This window comes from Uloborus diversus, chromosome 1 (assembly GCF_026930045.1).
Source record: "Uloborus diversus isolate 005 chromosome 1, Udiv.v.3.1, whole genome shotgun sequence".
Lineage (NCBI taxonomy): Eukaryota > Metazoa > Arthropoda > Arachnida > Araneae > Uloboridae > Uloborus > Uloborus diversus.
Window position 1 is genome coordinate 137,678,090 of NC_072731.1, and position 21,576 is coordinate 137,699,665.

The following is a 21,576-nucleotide window of genomic DNA, read 5'->3' on the forward strand; positions in this document are numbered from 1 at the left end:
ACATTAGTAAAATGTTAGTGTAGTATTTGTCATTATTTTCAGCTTAAATCAAATTCGCAAGTTTGTAAAATAAAGCTTAAGTAAAATAAATGATTAAAATGCAAAAACATGACAAATTTGCAAATACGGACTGCTGTTTTCCTTCCCAAGCCAGTACTGTGCTTGTCATGAGAAAACAAAGAAAATATATCAGAAAATGCAATATAATCGTGATTCATCTGATGTAGAATTAAATGATGTGCTTGCAACAAATTTAGCATGTTTGTATGTTAGGACTACTGTCATAGGAGAAAAAAAAAACAAATAAAAGAATTATATCTACAAATTGCTATTGTCATATACAGTTTTTAAAAATGAGTAAAACTTATTTGTATTTTCAATGCAAAGAAAGAACCCTAAGATATTTATTGTCTTGCTTATCAAAAGTTGTCCTATTGAAGTTGAAAATGCATTATCTTCCTATTATATAATTATTTGATTTGAGCATTGTGTAATTTGAATTTCATTTTATACAAAGAGCATAATATCTCTACCACTTTATACTGGACAGTAAGATTTAAGGGTGCTTGATATCAAAGAACGCCAAAATGTCCTGGCTGTCAAGCCAAGAGAAACAAAAGAAAAGAAAGACTCCTAAGGACAGTTTTCACGACAGAACAAGTTGGGTTTGTCACCCCTCTGTATCTTAGCCGCATGAAGACCCTCAGAGTTTATTCTTGGTATATTCAATTTCTAGTTGCCCCTGATGACTTATACTAATATTTAATCCCCGGGACCACCAGGAAAAGGAGTAATTAAGTTGGAAAATCTCTAATTCAAAAAAAATGTTCTCGTTCTTTCATGTTAATGTTCAGCTCAGACAAAATGATGGATCAGGCTGAAATTTCGGACATTCCTTACTCACCTCCAATGTGCCTTTTGTGTCATTAGACTCCCCTTTCCCTCCCTCCTAATTTGTTACCCCAATATTTCACCTCTCAAGGAGTAGTTGGTAGCCCCCCTCATATGGGGGGGGGGGTGATAATTTTTTGTACACACACTCTCGGGAACCATTTACACAAAAATTGAATCCCCGTTACATCATGGGCCAGAGTGATTAAAGTTTAAAGATCACTATTTTTCAGATTTTTATGAACTTGTTTTGTTGTATGTCTGTTCAGGTGGGATCTAGTAATAAAAACGAGATACACGAAAACTTTTATTTGGTTTCCAGGCGAGAAAAATTTTAAAACTTTTTCTATCCAAACATAAACAAAAAGAGACCACCTCCGAGTTCATTAAATTTAAAAGATGAAATTTTTAAAACAAAACAAATAAAAATCTAAATATAAAGACTATTCGGAACTCCAGCGCTCGAATACGCTACCTTGCGGTGATTTACAAAACTGCGATTGGAACTAAAACATTGCCACGTTGCGTTCCACGTGTGTCTGTTGACGTAAACACAGGCAGTTTGTTCTGAGTATTTATTAACGCAATCAATGTGTCTTAGTTTGCTTTCAGCTACAGAAATTAATTCGTCCCTTAGTAGTATTCTCGAGCTTCTCAAAATAATGTTAGTTTTCCTTATTTCTTTCAAAAAAGTATTAAATAGTGGAAGCGTAAACAAGAAAACTCTGGATTAACAAAATTGGATAACGTTATATCAGGTAAAATTTTTTATTGTTTTGTATAAATTTGTAAGAATATGAGTTTTTTTTAATCTTAAATTAATTTAACTAATCATATTTTACAGCAGCATTTAGTTGGAATGGACAGTATGCAAAATATTTTCTTGAATTTATTATCGTAGAACAAAATGAAAAATGTTTAACCGAGAAAGAATTTACTTTATTCCTTTTATTCTCAGCTGAAAGGTTTCGCCAAATTTGTTTAGGCTTATAGTTTTAGTATTGTGCGAGCAAAGTAGCCTTGGCGAGATTTCGCGTTTTTAGTTAAACCATTTTTAATTTTTATCATGAGTGGAATAAAATGATAGTAAGATTACAGAATTCGATAAGTAAAAAGAAATAATTGTCAATCAACAGAAAAGAAAACTACCACCATATATAAACTGTGAGTACACATTTTATTTATTTTGTTCTGAGTGAATTTGAATTAATATCAGTTTTTCAATTCGATGAAAAAAAAACGAACTTAACAACATTGACTGGACACTTTTCCTTAACCTAATTCCACATAAATGATTTAAATAACCTTTGTTACTACAGTATCCTACTGAAATAGACAGTATGCAAATAAATTTTCTTGAAAATATTTATCGCAGAACAGATTGAAAAATCCAGAAAGAACGTTAAGAATTTGAACAATAAAAAATAAAAGTTCGCCAAAAATCTGTTTATAGGGTTATGGTTTTAAAATTGTGTGAAAGAATAATGTATCTTGACAAGATTTCGCATATCAGGTAAATCATTTCCATGACAAATGAATTAAATGCATGATTTCTTTGGATATCCAATCATATAGTCATAGAAATAAATTATCTAGTGTTAAACGTTACTCTTGACAGTCTGCCACGTATGTGCACTATGTGACAAAAATGTCAACAAATGCCGGAAAGGTCACGAAACTGAACTTAATATGTACTAATGTATAGAAAAAACGGTACAAAATGAAAATGCCGTTCGAAGCGAACCAAAAATTTATGAATTCCGAATTCAACATCGTGAAAATGGCTGCTTCAGAACAACTTACTGTGTGTTCTGCATTAAATGTTTACTTTCGTAATACTTTTTGGTTTCTAATCTCTTTCTATATGGGTCAGAATAACCAAAAGACTTTGAAAAATCTTTTCAAATGAATAAAGCGAAAAAATCATACATACGAACAAAAATCACAACACTTTTAGCATTTTCTTCGTTACCACATGCGTTTGTTTTAGTTTTTAAGTCGGCCATTAGACAGTGACTGCAGTCACTGTCTAATGGCCGACAGTGCCCCCTATAGTTCGTTGGAGTTGCGAATTACTTTTCTGCAACTGGTAAGTGATGTGTTTTAATATTTTGACATTTTTTAAAATTTTATTCATTGCTGCTACTGCTTATTTGGTAATATCATGCTGCGTTGTTTTGTCTTTTTTACTGGACTTCAAAAGGAGGCAGTTATTAATGAACTTTTAAACAACATAAAACAGTATAGAGTCATTCCATAGTGACTAACGTAATATTCACAACTGATTTTCTTACTCTTTTTACTTTCTCCAGGAGTAATTTTTTTTTCTAATATGCAGATTTAAAATGTGCAAGGTGACTATTTTTCATTTCTACCAAGAATTAGAAGCAAAATAAGCACTGGCAGGTATTTTTTCACCAACAGGGATGCCAACTACTACGCATTTGGCGTAGTAACTACGCATTTATCTAGCTCACTATGCATATCAATGCAAAAAATACGCATTCGTCGTAATCGAACGAATTTTTCTTTTTGAAGAAAAAATTCACAAATGCTTGCCGCGGAGGCCAAGAAGTCAGCCGAACAAACGAGGCTACGATCCTCTGATCACCGAGAGGTGAAAGTTAAACGATAGCCTCTCTCCACGGCGCGTTGATGACGTCATCCGAGAACAGAGAGAGCTGCTCGTGATCAGAAAATTATTCGCTTCGTGAGAATGCGCACGCAAGCGTATTCTTGATTCTGATTGGATTGTAGACTCAGATGCTTTTCTCTCTTTAGTTAGAAATTGATTATCGCTTGTTTATCACCATGGGCGGATTTATGGGGGGCTAGGGGGGTCAATGCCCCCCCCCCCCAGTCTCGGGAGGACTTAATACAAAGTAACAACACACCTTCCAAAATCTTAAAAGGAAAAATCATGATTTTTTTTTTCTTTTTTTAACAGTTCAGAAGTGAAAATGAAGACTAGTAACTGTCCTTTTCTAATGGGGGGAGGGGGGACACTGTACACTGTATTACAAGTAGAAAAGCTGAAACGGGGTTGCTGAAAATGTGTTGAAAACAACTATTTTGAACAGAAAACCATTAGGGCAAGTATATGAAGTGAAAATATCGGCTGAACGAGATATATATTCAGTGGCAACACTTAAAATAATCAACAATTATTTCAACAAATTTGAAACTGAAAGAAAGAATAAAAACTGGAATTACTTATAAACTAAACAAGATGTACTGCCGTGCTAAGCACAAAAGTCGTCTGAATCTGAGCTCAAAATAAAAAAATGCTATTAAAGTTTTACGCTGCCATATATTTGATTCAGATTTCACTTTTCAGAATTTTTTAAAAAATACTTCCCATTTACCAATGACCCCAAAACATTGCATACATTTCAAATACGTTATAAAGAACCACCTCGTGACAACAACTCAATTTTTATAAAAAGTGCAGATACGACTTTTATGCTTAGCACGGCAATATAGCTTAGGGCATCCGCTTTGTTGAAGGCCCCCAACTCCCAAAAATTTCATAATTTGTTCGTTAAAAAAAAGAAAAGTAATACTTGAAAAAATAACTTTCATTTTAAAGTGATTGAAAATTTAAAAAGTGTGGATACAAACCATAAATTTTAAAATTTATAAGAAATGGGAGGAGGTAGGGGGAGAAAAGCTGAAATATGTCAAATTCAGTTTCTTGCCACATCCTGCATCAAAAATGTAAAAATCATGGTTTTCACGTTTCTGTAGCATAGATGTTACCTAAGATAAATTTTTGTGACTCACGTGCTTCATATCATGCTCTTTATTTAATCCCAAATGCAGTATTTTGGAAATTCTTTTGTATTTGCTTGCTTTTATCTACTTCTACTGCATATTGTTAATCTGTTTAGCACGAAAAAAAATACACTGCCTATACCCCTTTTCGTTTCCTGCATAACATGTAATTGAAAAAAAAAAGTTGTAATACAAATACAAATACAAAAGTGACGACCAGCAACAGGCTCTGGGCCCAGCTAGACTGGTCCTAGTCAATATACAATCCCCAGTGAAGATCAGTGGCCCTCTTAAAACTATCTACTCCCTTGCTCATTACCACCTCTTCCGGTAAACTGTTCCAAGGTTCCACTACCCTGCTATAATAATAATTTTTCCTAATATCCATGTTAGCCTGAGATTTAAATAGCTTAAAACAATGACCCCTTGTCCTGTTTTCAGTGCTATACTTCAGCCCCGTAACATCTTTCATTTTAATAAATTTAAACAACTGAATCATGTCCCCTCGGTCTCTTCTTTGCTCAAGACAGTTCATTTTTAACCTTCTAAGCCTGGAATCATAGTCTAAGTGAGAAAGTCCATTTATTAGCCTTGTAGCTCGCCTTCGAACCCTTTCCAATACATTAATGTCTTTTTTAAGATAAGGAGACCATAACTCAACAGCATACTCCAAATGAGGTCTTACCAAACTTCTATATAAGGGCAGAAGAACTTTAGATTTGTTTGAAATAGATCTATTGATAAACCCAAGCATCTTATTGGCCTTGTTACTAGCAATGCTGCACTGTTGGCTAAACTTTAAATCCTGACTTATTAAGACCCCTAGATCAGTAACTTTGTCTGCCTGACTAATGACTGAACCTTGCAAATAATAACTTGTACACTTATTTCCATGTCCTAAATGTAGCACTTGACATTTCCCAACATTAACAGCCATACCCCATTTATCAGCCCACTCCGTAATATGATCTAGATCCTCTTGCAGCTGTTTTGCTTGTTCTTCATTATCTACAGTCCCCATAACTTTGACATCCTCAGCAAAACAATTCATGTTCCCAGAAATATTTTTGTGAATATCGTTCATAAAAACAATGAACAAAACAGGCCCTAACACTGATCCTTGAGGAACCCCGCTTAAAACCGCACTCCAATTAGAATAATTTCCCCTTACAACTACCCTTTGTTTCCTTCCGGTTAGCCAGTTTTTTACCCAAATGAAAGTTTTCCCTCCTATTCCTATATCAGCTAATTTGCTAAGTAGAGCAACATGCGGTACCTTATCGAAAGCTTTTTGAAAATCAATGTAAACAACATCTACAGGCTTCTTAGTGTCCAAAGCCATGGTAATTTTGTCATAGAAATGTAATAAATTAGTTGCACAAGATTTGCCTTTCCTGAAACCGTACTGAAAACTAGTCAATAGATTATTAGTCTCTAGAAAATTTACTATCTTAATTTTTATCAATGTTTCAAAAATTTTGCAAACCACCGAAGTTAGACTCACAGGTCTATAATTTCCCACACTCCCTTTAGATCCTTTCTTGAAGAGCGGTGTAATGTTAGCCAGCTTCCAGTCCTCTGGCACTGTCCCCGAGTTATAAGAAGCATTGAAAATATTTACGATTACATCTGCTAATTCCTCCGCACATTCAACTAAAATTTTTGGATAAATATTATCAGGTCCCGCAGCCTTAGTCTCTTTAATTTTTTTCAAATGAAGTAAAACGTCATCCCTGGAAAATAAGAAATCCTCAAGCTGTACTATAGCTTGTGTCTTGTTGGTGTCAACTGTTGAGATACAGTTATCGTTAAAAACACTCGAAAAAAAGTTATTAAGAACATTAGCAATATCACTATCATCCTGAATTAAAATTCCGTGCTCATCAACCAGTGGCCCAATATGACTATTTCAAACTTTCCCCGAATTAGCGTATGCAAAAAACCTCTTGGGATTCCTGTTTATGTTATCTGCCAGTCTTTGCTCCAACTCTATTTTCTGAATCCGCACCAAATACTTAAATTTACGCCTTGCCTTACAATATTGGAGCCTATCTGCACTGTGACCAGTTTCTCTAAACCTATGAAAAGCAGCTTGCTTGTAATTTAAAGCATCTTTAGTTTCCCTGGAGAACCACATGAAAAGTAATGAGAAATCTATAGTGTTTTTCTTCTTTTAAAATTAAAATAATTGTTTCTTACAAAGTTAGAACAATACAGTAAAACTGTACAATCTAGTACTAAATTTCAGATACTGGTTAGTGCAAATGAAGGGCCTTAAATAATTTTAATTGTTCTCCACTCCTTGAAAAGGATTAGACAAGTCCTTGAAATTCCTAAGCAAAGTGTATGCTTCACTTTAATTTCTTATCAAGTATATAAATTATGAATTGTTCAAATGGGCAGCATGTTACTCTCTTGTTACCTATTTTCTAAATATGTACACCATTTCTTTCAAAGCATTTTTTACTATTGATCACTTTGTATTTAATTTATTGTTTTATTTATGGTTGGGTTGGAGGCGTGTTAAAAAACTAATTGAATTGAACCAACATCCGATGTAAGCAAAAAACAATGCAAAATCTTCTCTTATCCCTCGCGTTTTTCTCTGAGGGCTGCTGTCATTGATTTGTCGACCCGAAAACAATATTTACTGTGTATTATCGTAATTTGTAAAAGAGTATTTTGCCTATTTTTTTCCAAGATTTTTGCAGTTCCAATTACTCCTTATGAGGCTTCGAAATGCAGAATTTCATATCTATTTTACAGAAATTCCTCCGGGGGAAAAACCTCCGGACCCCTAAAGCTGGAGAAATTCTATGCCATACTTAGAACACCATTCATTTCCCTCTTAAGTTTAACTGAAGAAGGACAGCAGAGAACATATTAATAAAACAACAAAAAAACAGTAAGGCATAACTCTACGTATCATAGGAAAAATGACAACAACATAGTGGGAGGTAGCTTCAAAAAACGGCATTTTTGCCAACAACTGATATTGATATAAAGAAAAAACACTGCCCCCTCAGGAGCTCAGTCCTAAATCCGCCTATGTTTATCACCTGGTGAACGCTTTCATTTTTTTGCTGTCGTTTTCTGCAATGTCGGGTGAGAACTCTAAAAAAAAGGTTCTGATCAAAAGTTCAAGTACACTTACACGGAAAAATGGCCTTGTATATGTCCATCGGAACTTTCCGTAAATCATACATATTGCACGCTTTGCAGTACAATCTTTTCTGTAAATCATGGTGGAGTGTACGACTGTTCTCGTCACATTTCCTCAAAAAAGCATCAAGATATGACGAAAGTAAAGTCTCAGACAAAGTCTTTGCCTTCATTGTTCGTGAAATGTCCTGATCCATCTGCCTTGAATGTGATCAAGGCGGAAATGCACTTCACATCGTTCTTGATTGAACATAACCTGCCATTGAGTGCATTCGACCATGCTGCACCCTCGTTCAAGAAAATATTTCCGGACTCTAAAATTGCAAAAAGCTATTCATGTGCGCGAATTAAAACAACTGCTATAGTTAAATGTTTGGCAGAGGAAACAACATCAGACATTGTTTCTATTCTCAAACAATCACCTTTTTCTATGGCAACTGATGGGAGCAGTGATCAGAACACGAAAAAACTGTATCCCATTGTTGTAAAATATTTTGATTCATCGCAAGAAAAAATAGTTTCTGCGTTACCGTTCAAAGTTGCCAAATGTAAGTTCTGCGTCTTTTAGAATCTTGTGATAACACTGGTGCTTGAATCTTTAACATTTTAAATGATGAGCTTAACAAAAAAGGAATCCCGTGGGAAAATTGCATTGCATTTGGATGTGATAATGCGAACACCATGGTTGGCCATATAAAAGGTGTGGCAGCCCACATCAAGAATGTGAATTCAAAGACACACATTCAAGGATGCTTATGCCATCTTATTCATATTTGTGCATAAAAATCCGCTAAAGAACTTGCATACTTGCATGCGATGTAGAATCTCTTTTGTTAGACATTTATTTCTATATAGATAAAAGCTCCAAGAGGAAGAAAAGGCTTCTAGACTGCCAAGAAATGTTAGGCCTTAAGCCTCATAAAATACTGAAATATGTATCAACAAGATGGCTGTCATTGTTGGATTCCGTAATCCGACTTTTATCGCAGTGGGAAGTAGTGAGTTTTTCTGCAATATTTCCAATGATTCTAAAGATTGTAATGAAAAAGTAAAGAATGTAAAAAGCTGAATCCAGTCTCCTGAGACCAAGTTGTATTTATTGTTTTTAGAGGCAACTTTGCCGTTATTTACTAGTTTGAATGTTCAGCTTCAAACTGATAAACCAATGATTCATGTCACTAAAAGATATTTAAATTCCTTTTTGATGGATCTGCTAGTTAGATTTATTAAGCCCTCTGCTGTGTCAGAAGCCTCAAGTTTATGTGAAATAAAGTATGATAAGCAAAGTTGCCAAAAGGCTGATGAAGACTTGGTTATTGGTTCGAAAACCAAATCTTATTTAAATGAAAATCTTAGTGTTGAAGAGAAAAAAATTTTTTATTCATCGGTTAGAAAGTTTTATCAAAAGGCTTGTTCATATGTTTAAAAAAAATTCCCTCTGAACAGTGATTTATTGAAACATGCTGAAGTTGCAAATTTAAATTTAAGGAAAGAAGTTTCTTTTTTTATCTGTGAGATATTTTGCCGACAGCTTCCAAAAACTTGTTTCTGTTGATGATATGGACCAGCTAGAAATGGAATTTTCTAGGTATCAAGTAGAAGATTTTGACAGTGAAATTTTAAAAATGAACACAGATAAAGCTTGGGCAAGGATATCTAGCTTTTGTGATGGCAATGGATCATCAAAGTACATTTTTCTCCCAAAAGTGATGCTGAGTATTCTACTAACTCCTGTTAGTAATGCAGGGTCTGAAAGAGTTTTTAGCATTGTCAAAAACAACCTGACTGATTTTAGATCCACATTAAGCACTGAAACTTTAAATGCTTCATTAGTTAAAAAGATTAAAATGATTTGTAGCAATGAATCATGTTATTCTAAGGAATTTTCTGATGAACAAGCTGCTAAAGCAAAGCATGCTATTTTATTGTCATTAAAAAAGTATCAATTGTTGCTACAATTATCTTATGTTTCTTTTTTTTAATTTCTTTTTGTTACAAAGAGAAGATAGATGACTTTTGTTAAAACCTTTCTAATAGATTTCTGTTTGCAAATTTTTTTGAGAATTTGCAGCTCTTTCCTTGAGTTTCAGCTTGATTCGTATTTAAAAACCTTACCCTGCAGAATATTATTATTTTGCCATTAATAGTTTTTTAAGAAAAGAACTTATTTTACTGCAATTGCTTTATGTAGTATTTTTACTTAATTAATATACACTGTTTTAAACATAGCTCCCCCCCCTCCCATGAGTTGTAGAGGGGGAGTAAATTAAAACATACCACAAAACTACACATTAACACTTGAAACTACACATTTTTTTCCTCCTTACTACACATTTCTAACCTATATAGGTTGGCTACCCTGCACCAAAAGAGGCATTGTGACTAACGTAACATTTTTGCAATCCTGAGAAACAATGCTTATGTTATGAGAAATTTTTCTGAAAGTTATGCAGGCATTTAAAATTGGCCCATATATCTGTAAGAGGTAAACAATCCATTTTTAAAAATATGCTACAGATTTATTACAGATGAATCTTTTTTGGCCCTTAATGGTACTTTTACGAAAAACTCTGTGTGACTAATGTAACCATCGAATGACAAGCAATGAATGCATATAAAACCTTTTTGTGATTAATATCTTGCTCTTATATTACTTTTACCCTTTTTAGGAACCTTTTTTATGTTGCATTATGGTTCTTTCTAGGGATGCACTGGATATCCGGTAACTATCCGGCCTATCCGGCTGATTTTTTAACTATCCGGAACTATGAAGTATCCGATCCGGCAAGCCACTCCGTATCCGGATAGCCGACAGTTTTTTGCAGGATATCCGGGCGGTTATCTGGTAAAAATGTGAGAGATATCCGGGGTTGATGTGGGGTTATCTGGTATGAAATGAGGGTTTAATTTTGAATTTACTTTTGCAAAAATTCCAGTTAAAGCTTTCACTGTTTCATAAACTTTTCGATAATGCTTTCTCTTTTAATTGCTGCTTCAAAAACGACCATTCCTCTTCAAACTTAGCTTCTAAAAAATTCTGTCATATTCAACGCCGATCTTAACTTGAGTCCATTGGAAATTTTAAAATGTTGAATAAAGTAATAATTGCTTTTCCCAGAATAATTATTTTAACTAAGACTTTCAACTGATATTTAGCATTTAGAATAGACGGTGAATATAGCAGTGAGAAATAACAGCTATAAGTTATTGCTTCATTTTCTTCTTTCTAATTTTTTAATTGTATAGTATAATTTTTAATAATATATTTAAGAATTTAATTTATTTTTTAAGAATGTGTATTTTTTATTTTTTCTAGTATTAAAGTAAAATTTAAGTATTGTTCAAATATAAATTTATAAATTCATTTAAGAAAGATTGAACATGTTTAGCATATTTTTTAATATTATATATAAGATGTTAATTTGCATCATTAAGAATGTGTAATTTTATTTTTTGGAATTTAGTAAAATTTCAAGTTGATTATTTAAGAATTGGTTTATTAATTTATTTTTGAAAGCCTGAACGTGTTTAACACGACTCTTAATAGTTTGTTTAAAATGTTAATTTGCATCATTTACGAATGTGAATCTTTATTTTCTGAAATTAAAGTGAAATTTTCAGTTGATTATTTAAGTATAATTTTATTTATGTTTAAAAAAAAATTATTAACATGTTGAGAACGACTTTTAATAATATATTTAAGATATTAATTTGCATTTTTTAAGAATGTGAATCGTTATTTTCTGGAATTAAAGGGAAATTTTAAGTTGATTATTTAAGCGTAAGTTTATTAATTTGTTTTTAAAAAGTGAACATGTTGAGAATGACTCTTAATATTGTATTTAAGCTGTTAATTTGCAACTTTTAAGAGAGTGAGTCTTTGTTTTCTAGAATTAAAGTAAAGTTTTCAGTTGATTATTTTAGCATAAGTTTATTAATGTATTAACTGGGGTGCCCACCTAGGGGGGGGGGTTTAGGGGTATTTTTCTCTCTTTTGGGGGGCTTTCTATTTGGGGGGTATTTATGGTTTTTAGGGGGTGGACCCTTGCTCTTAGGGGGGCACCCCTGTATTTAAGATGCTAATTTGCATCTGTATAGAGAGTGAATCTTTGTTTTCTGGAAGTAAAGTAAAATTTTCAGTTGATTATTTTAGCATAAGTTTATTAATTCGTTAACTGGGTTGCCCACCTAGGGGGGGGGGGTATTTTCTCTTTTTGGGGGGCTTTCTATTTGGGGGGTATTTATGGTTTTTAGGGGGTGGGCCCTTGCTCTTAGGGGGTGGCACCCCTGTATTTAAGATGCTAATTTGCATCTTTAGAGAAAATGTACCTTTATTTCTGGAATTAAAGTAAAATTTTAAGTTGATTATTTAAGTTTATTTATTTTTTGAGTCAAACTGGCCCTGTTTTAATATTTTCTTTTTTAACTTGTATGTTAGAAAAATTAGGTTTTTAAACCATGTGTACATTACATACAGAATTAATTTTTGCCGAAAGTTTGTCTCTTTCGAAAAAATCTGTCGAAATAAAACAATATTTTAATGTTTCATTTTATATATAGCACAATTCCTAAATTAAAATATAGAGGCTCTAAAAAGTACATTTGAATGTACTTAACATGTTTTTAAAGAAATGATATGTGGAACAAGTTTGACTTATTGTTTTGAAACTGCTTTGTAGAAAAATATGTGAACATGCAATGCAATCGAAATGCCGGATATCCGAATCTAGCAGGTAAGGGGGCATCGGATATCCGGTATCCGGCAAAATCACTATCCGGTGCATCCCTAGTTCTTTCTTTATTTTTTTTTTCTATATTAGTGTAAGAAATTGAATGGAAGTATTCAGTTCAATTAACTCAATTTGAATGTGTGAAAAAAAATAAATATAAAACTGCTTTTACTAACTGAATAACATCATTTTTAGACTAATTAAATCCTAAATATCTCTCTTTTAAAAAGTTAATTTTATACAAGTTGATAGTTTCACCAAATTCTAGTATTCTGCCGATATACTAGTTATTGTCATAAGAAACTCCATAGTACTTTTCAATGCCATATTATTTTTTAAGGTTTACCGGTTCTTCGAATGAATAGTGTTTTGCATCCTGAATTAAAAGGTAATATTGAAAAAAAAAAATCGAACATTTTTACAGAATGCATTCAGATATCACTGCAAATGTTTAACCCATTAATGCCTGACATTTTTTTTTTTCAAAGATTTTTTGTTTATGGGTTGCAAATAGTGTTTAATAGACAGGAAAAATAATTAAAAAAATCTAATGCAAAAAATAAATGTTTTATTAATAACAGAAAAATTGTCCCTAAAAAGGGACGCTAGGCATCAGAGGGTACATGCTTTTTCAACGACAAATATTTTTTTGCCGACGATTTAATACTTGAAAAAAAAAAAAAAAAAAACTTTCCAACTTTGTCATTTTTGTTGAGTTTGGTGTCAGCAAAATGTAAATACTGCATAATTTGCTCAAATCGATTTCTACTCATTGCAGAACTAATTGCTATGTCGTTGACATCAGTTGATGGACTCCAGTAGAGTCTCCGCTGGGGCAAGCATGCATATCTACTTGTTAATAGGATAGCCAAAAATAAACGCAACTCCTCTCGCGTTACAGAAGAGTATGTATTGTTTTTTTGTCGAGCATAGAGGGTGCTCTGAAAAACAAATTCATCCAGTATTTCATCTGTAAAAAACTCTTCAAATATTGACACTGGTGTTAATTCAACATTCAAAAAGCTTGGTGTTTCCACATTCCATACATTATTTTTTTTTAAATTGATGGATATATCTTTCTTAACCCAATTTCTTTCTGTATTTTTTTTTCTATATTTTTCTGCGTTTGCTTGGAAGATGCTGCTCAACATCATCACTGTCACTTGACTGACTATCTCCAACACATACTACCTTACCCTGATTAACTTTTCTAATGGTCATTGTAGCAGAAGATTTCAACTGTTGACCTGATAATTGATTAACATCAACTGAGTCATCCGACGCACTGTATTCGTCAGTAATTTCACTAACTTGTGAAGGTGGACAAATGCATATATCAGCCTCCTTGAATTCTTTATCATCAGAGAGCTGTTCCAGAAGTGCTAAGGCTTCTTCAAAGTCAGACAAAACAATGAGAAAATCTCAATGAGTTACTGAAGATTATTAATGTCAAAAAATAACTCAGGTTTCAAAGAAGTTAATTTTTGAAACAGTTAGCTTTTCAAATTTACCTAAGTATTTTTCGAAATTGCAGAAAAAAATGTTACTGAAATATCTTTAAAAAAGGTAGTTTTATTATTACTTAGTCTTTTTAATTTTTAAAAATAAAACATATTGCCTATTTTTTAGTCTAAAAACATTTAATAACTTCTTATGAGGCCAATTATGAATTCTAAGCAAGAAACTAGCAACGATTCAACAATGCAGCCTTTACTGCCTAGCGTCCCTTTTTAGGGACGCTCTTAAATTGCTATAAAATCCATAAAATTTTTAAAATCTACAAAAATGCAAGAAAAGGTAAACTGAAATATTGATCAAAGTAACATATGTATCAAATACAAATTGATTTACTTGTTAAAAATTTTGAAAACTTACTTTTTTGTTCTTGACATTGTGAACAATGAAATTCTTCACGAAGATCATAACAAAATGGTTACAGAACACACTTTATAACGATTATGTGCTGCCGTCTGCTAGTAACGAATTGAAACAATACTAAAGTAATAAATGAACACAATTATTGAGTTGAAATGTTTACTTTTGGGAAATTGAGACACAATTTTTGGACCGTCCCTAAAAAGGGACGCTAGGCATTAATGGGTTAAATTTCTAAATGATCATTCATGCATTTTCTGAAATATGCTGCAGTAGCGCTTATTGTCACTGAATCATGTAACATCTTCAAATGTTTTCCAACGAGCTGCCATTACTTTATTTTAATAATAGGTGGAGATGTATATTCTAAAAAATAAAGACGTTCTCCTTTGTTAAGACTGTCTTCCTATTTTCTTAATTCTTTAGCTTGTATTCTTGTGTTGAATGCACATTCAGCAGAGTATTCATTTTGCTTTACTTACCTTTTTTTTAAATAATAATTCTTTAAATTGGAAGTATATTTCTAAAGACCTTTAAAAAACTATTTTTCTAAGTAGACAGAAGGTCTACAATGTAATATTACTGGTATTTTGCACTCTAAATATTTTTTAATCAATATAGAATGCCTACTTATTCAAAATTGTTCATGAAAATGTACATTAAATCAAATAAGTTTTGAATATTAGCAGTCATTTTTAAAATGTTACGTTAGTCACCCTTATTATTTTATATCTACTGATGCTAAAATATTTTGCACTTTTTAAGTAGATAAGACATAGATGTATGAAAATAAAAAGTGCTTTTTGGTTCAATCATCTGGTTCAGTTTTTAAGCAGAAAATAGTACATTTTCGTGACTATATGGTAACATAAATATTTTGAGTGAAATAACGACACTAATTAAAATTCTTATCTTATAATGTATGCAAAAAAAAAACAGCCAATTTTATTAGGCCAATATCTAATCTTTTAGAATAAACATAATTCTTTTAAAAATTTGCAAAAACTTTTACATTACACAAGAAAACTTAGATGCATGTTTTTTGTGTATGCTAAGTTTTTTCTACAACCTCCCACGTTTAGAGCCAGAAGAAAAACACCGAATGAAATTTTTGCAGACTGTTACTGGATTTAAGTACTAGAAAATATGCTGAATGAAATGGTAAGTCACAATTAGGGCTTTGTGGGGGGAAAAAAATCTGAGGTTGAGGTTGACATTGCTTTGGAATGACCCTATATTAAACAAGGCTAAATGTTCCATTTAAATGAAAAGTTATTTGTCAAATAAGTCATTGTTGAAATGTAAAATAATCTATCATACAAGAAAAGATGCCATTACATAAAGTGAAAAGCTCAAATAAAAAACCCTCACCAGCATAAATACTACACCCTTGTGCAAATTAATTGAAACAAAGCATTTATTCACTAAATTTAAAATTATTCCTAGTATTCTTCACCAATCATACTAAAATTTGTAAAAATATGGATGGGAAGAATAAATGAATAAATTTTCATCAATCAGAGAGGTTCTGAGAGCAGGAGTGAAAGCTGCAGCTATGATTACGTCAGTTGAGATGTCACTGTCGTCAGCGATGGATGTGACACCGCGAAAGAGTACAAACACTGTTACTCTTTCCAAACATACTTCAAAGATTTATCAAAAGATTTTGATGATTGTTGGCTTTGGAGAATTGCAATTCTGAGTGGAATTATGCAACAAAATAGAGAAACAGGATCCATAACTCCAAAGTGGAGAGGGAAAGATGGCTGAAAAGTGAAAACAACACCAAGTGATGACTTTTTTTATACTTACACAAAATAAAGACCTTGAAAAGACTAGTGCAGCACCTAATATTTATTTGAGAGAGCATGGAATAAATATTAGCCCATCTACTGTTCAGAGGCGCCTTATTGCAGCCAGTCGACCTATGAAGATGCAGCTTCTGATCCAATGAGTGAAGAAAAAGCACTACTTGTAGGCATTAAAATTTGAGTTGAACTATTAAAAATTGGAGGAAAGTACTATTTAGCGACGAAAGTCATTTATCGGTCCAAGGCCAACAAACACAACACGTGCAGAGATTTCCAGGCAAACAAATTCGGGATTGCCACATGAACCAATTTATAAACACCCGCAAAAGAAGAACTTTTGGGGTTATTTTGGTTGCAGTGGGGGTGGTTCTTTGCTGCCTGTTGAGGGTATGGGGGGGAGGGGGGTTGAGTAATATATTATTATTATAGGGAAAGCGGTTTTACCAGTGCTGAAAATATGATACCCAGATGGAATGGCGATTTTCCAGCAAGATTTAGCCGCTTGCCATACATACAAAATGGTCAAGAAATAAATGAGAATCAAATCGAGACGCAGGAATGGCCTATAAATTCCCCTGATATCAACCCAATCGAGAATCCTTTGGCTATATGCAGGAATCACCTATTGCATAAGGACTGTTCAACTATGGAAAAACTAATCACTTTGCCAATTCATGTCTGGTACAAGGACACAAATATTATAAATGATTGTAAAAAATGGTGGTAAAAAATTCATATAGGTTTAAATAAAAAGCCATTACTTAATTTTCTCGTGGACGAGGGGAGAATGAACCGTCTATGGCAGGGTTTGATCCATGAACCTTTGTGATTCTAACCAGTGCTTTAACCACTAAACTAAAAGGACCTCAAGGCTCAGGGGCAAAGTTGGATTATCTGCTCTCTGAGGGTATGTCTCATAACTCCCCCTTAGCGATGGAACAGAGAAGCGAAAGCGATATTTGGATCAGATGGGGAGTAGAGAAGCTAGGGGTTTTGGCGTAAACAGCAAGACTCTGGTTGCAACTTGTTGCTGTCAATGTGGGACGAGTTGCTGCATTAAGGGCAGTTCACTTATCGGCTGACCATCCCGTTTTTGAACAAGGCGGACTGTCGATGAAAGCAGAGTAGCATTCACATATGGTCGCCACACATCAGTCACGTTGCTGAAGTAACCCACCAGGAGAGAAGAGCGTGCTGCTTGGCGAAAGCCAATGAAATGCTGTCCTACTTTTGATGGCCGTCAGATATCAAGGTTCTTCTGATCGAAACCGGTCCCGTCCAAGATGGCTTGCTGTCATGGCAACCAGCAAAGAAAACCTGTCTCGGGTGGAAAACTCGAGGTGGACGGGACGAACGGCCGATAAGTGAACAGCCCCATACATGGCACAAATTGGTGAGTTGCTGGTTCACCAATATGTGTTGCATTGATCAGGGTTGTTTGGTTTAAACCACGGTTTAAATCAAGTGTTTTTTTTTTTTTTTTTTTTAAACCATGTTTTTTAAAAATGTTGTTTTTTTTTTTTTTGAAAATGAATTGTTTTCCCCCAAATGTTTCCATGAATTTTGCATATGATTGGAAAATGTAAAATACAATTAATGCAAAGTAACCAGCAAAGATAAATTACATATTATTAAATTTGCAAACTTTTTTTTAATGTAATGCAAATTTGCTAAATAGTTTCACTTTTCTTTCTTAAATCAATGCAACTTTTCTTATTAGGTACATAAATATAAGGCAGATCAACTATATTTTTCTTATTAGATAGGGAAAAAATCCTAGTAGTTTGTTGTCTTTATCTATTCATTTATTTTTCTTTCATTCTCTTTTACATTTCTAAATTGCCCAAAAAGCATATTTCAGCCAAAATTTCATTTTACTACCTAGTTTGCTTAATTACTTAAAAGTTATAGAGATAAATCATTAAATATTTAAGTAATCTGTAGTGTATATAAATCTAAACTCTGTACAATATTTAAATGACAAGGGGAAAAAACCTTTGCACACTTTTTGGTGTCTACAATAGACAATGCAGTAGTTTGAGCAAGAAATAAGAAAGACATATAAAAGTTTGAAAGCAGAAAATATTTGTGTAACTCTGTGCTCTTATAACAAAATTTAATGTCAAATTTTCACCTCTTAAAAACTTTTAATCCCAATATAATAACAGGATGATATATGAATAGTAAACGAATTAATTAACATTATTTTTTAATAGTAAAATGTCTTTATTATTGAAATGTGTTAAAATTATAATTTCACTATTTGTATTTGTATTGCAAAAAGTATGGAATAAATCAGGATTGGAAAAAAACGTCAGAACTTGTCTTTTTATTTGAAGGTTTAAGTTGAAATGATTCAAAAAAAAAAAAAAAAAATATTCCTAAACACATTAAACCATGAGAAATAATGTCTGCAATGAAAAGCATAATGATTTTCTTAAAGCCTCTATGTCCTATTTGTATAAGTATTTTCAAAGATACATTTACGTAAATTATTACAGGACCTGTAACTTTTTTTTTAATCTTTAAACAAGATATGTGTTAATCTTTTGATTTTTAAAGTTGTGTAATGTGCATCAGACTTGTGATTAATTTGTTTTTGTACTGCAAAATACCTTCTATGCTTAGAATGCTTGATTTTAATTTCATATTCTTTTACTTATATATTTATCATAGAAAGCTTCAATTATGAGGAAACTGATTTACAAGATTTTATTCTTGGTTATTTATAATTATGTCTTAACTCTCACAGTAAATTATTTCTTTGATTATTCATTTCTGCCAAGATCTATTTACTAAATTTATAGTACTTTTTTTCAGAAGTTAAAGGTTTTCAAACAATATTTCTCCTATAGAAAGCGCTACGTATGAGGAAATGAAATTAATTACTAGCTTTGATTTTTAATTACTTATTTAATCATCAAGTAATTAAGTAAAATTGTGAATATAAAACATTCATCAACAATTAAATCATTAAATGTTCATGAATTTCCAAAAATAAAATTTTTCTCCTTACAAATAGTGATTAAAATCAAATAAACCGGGTTTAAACCAAAAAAAAGAAAAACTGGTTAAAAAAACCGTTTTTTTTTCCAACCCTGGTATGGATGTGCCGTAAGCGTCGTGTCCATGACGGGGTTAGATCCAGAGACTTTTGTGCTGCTAACCCAGTGCTTTAGCCGCTAAGCTAAAAGGACCTCCAAGCGTAGGGTAAAGTTGGGTTATGTACTCTCTAAATGTTTGCCGCGGTACTTTTCTGTTACGCTGCAGATACTTAATGCGGCATATTTTTATTATTCTGTTGAATTAGATTTCTTAACATATTTTTACTGTGACCAATATAACCTTTTTTTAAAAAAAAAAATTAATAGCAATATGACAGTGCAAATGATGTTTAAAAGCTATTTCATTTTGTTAAATTCAGTTTTACTTCAAAATAAGCAAAAAAATCACCTAAAAATTGTTGCACAAAAGTGTGAATAACTATTTTTTTGCGAATTTATTAAATTATGATTAAAATTCAATCATTATATTTCTACAGAATGAGTATGTCAAGAGAATTTCTTTTTTATTAAATGATGTACCCAAATTATGTAATAATTCTGTTATCATCGTAATAATTGTATATTGTCGCCTCAGAGCAACAGTAAGGTATCTTAGTGTTATTTTTGGGGTTAGATATCTTACTGTTGCTCTGAGGTGACAATATATTAAACATTGGAAAGTCTGAATTTTCATTTTTTTCTGATTAGTCCAATTTTTCCACTGCCCTGGACTTTTTCAAAAATGTGGACAAAATAGCAACTGGGGTTTGGTTCTGCTTTTTCAGTTCCACTTTATTTTTTTTTCAACCACTTAAACTTACTGAAAAGCATATTATAAATTTTGAGGAAAGAACTACATGGCATGTTGCAAAGCATATGCAAGCTTAGAAGAACATTTAAAGTAAAGTAGAAGAACATTTGTTTTTTGATGGAATTTAGTCTTTCAATGTCAAATGAATAATTAATTATTCTGCATACAAAGTTGCACATAAAAAGCTTTTCTGCTGACTTTCAGGAGTATTTAAAACAGAAGATATTTATGCATAATTTTGTTTTGTAATTATATGAGGTCATGGATATTGAAAATTTATTTATTAATAATTTTCCCCTGAAAACTTTATGGGCTTATCTTTTTCAATCAAGAAATTTCAACTTCATTTAATTTCATTTTATTGCTTAGTAAAAGTTCTACAGTTTATAAGATAAAGTTTATAAATTGGCTCCAACATTTTTGATTGTTCACAAAAAGTCATGAGAAGATTCTGTTGGAATAGTAGGGTAATAGCACCAGGGGTAACAGACAAGGGTCCAGTAACAGACTCATAAATCATAAGAATTTTAGTCGGTTAAAACTGATGTTGCTGTGGCCCATGAATATGGTGCAACCATCTAGTGTTATCAGAGTGAATTTTATGAGCCAGTTGGTATTTACAAGGCAGTGGTGTACGGTTATGAACAGCTACCACGAGGTCATAAGGTGTTTCATGTTCATTTGAATTTAATAAGGTTTTAGATCTAAAAATAAAGATATTTAGCTCGTTTTGAAGAGAAAAGAGAATTAGGTCCAGTCGCGCCGACTCCATGGGGCCTGAGGGGGCCCGAGCCCCCTCAAAAATATTTTTGAGGGGGCAGAGCCCCCTCAATAAATCAAGAAAAGTATTAGTTATACTATGTTTTCTAAACTCATAAATTTATCCTTTATTTTCTTGCTTGAAGATAGTTTACCTTGTAAAATACATTCAGTAATGAGTTAAAACAAATAATTATTACGGTAGTAAGCAGGTTAACTGAAAACGAGTAATGTGAATAATGGATGGTGTTACAGTGCTGCAAGCACACTTAGAATTTGTCACAGTGCGCGAACTTACGGGTCAAATCTGTTGCCAGTGGGCAGCGCTGCGGCGAGCTCTTCTAAGTGTTGCTGATCTGGAAAAAATATATGAGGGTTTGATTTGTATATTAAAGGGATGCGTGATAGTTTTGAATACTTTTGGGAATTGTGTTTAAAAGAAAAATCGTTACAAAATGATGATCCTTCGCTTCTTCGGAATCGACGTATACCAAAGTACGAAGCCGGTTCACCGCACGCTTTCAAAATCCCAAAGGCAATTTACATTGAGGTTTGTGAAATGGTGCAATCTTGCATTATTGGGCTGTTTGCATCAACTGGACTCACACAGATCATTGCAGTTGAACAAAAGTGCTTTGCTTTTATTTAACAAAGGTGAAACAAATTTTAAAAAATCGAATTTTCAAAAATAACCTAGACATTGAGAGACTGCGTTTACA

General features: G+C 32.6%; 1 protein-coding gene across 1 annotated transcript in view; it reads left to right on the forward strand.

Annotated features, from left to right (window-relative positions):
- Positions 1 to 21,576, forward strand: part of LOC129235267 (DNA excision repair protein ERCC-6-like) — a 206,350-nt gene that overhangs the window by 165,543 nt on the left and 19,231 nt on the right. The gene's annotated exons all lie outside the window — the stretch shown is intronic.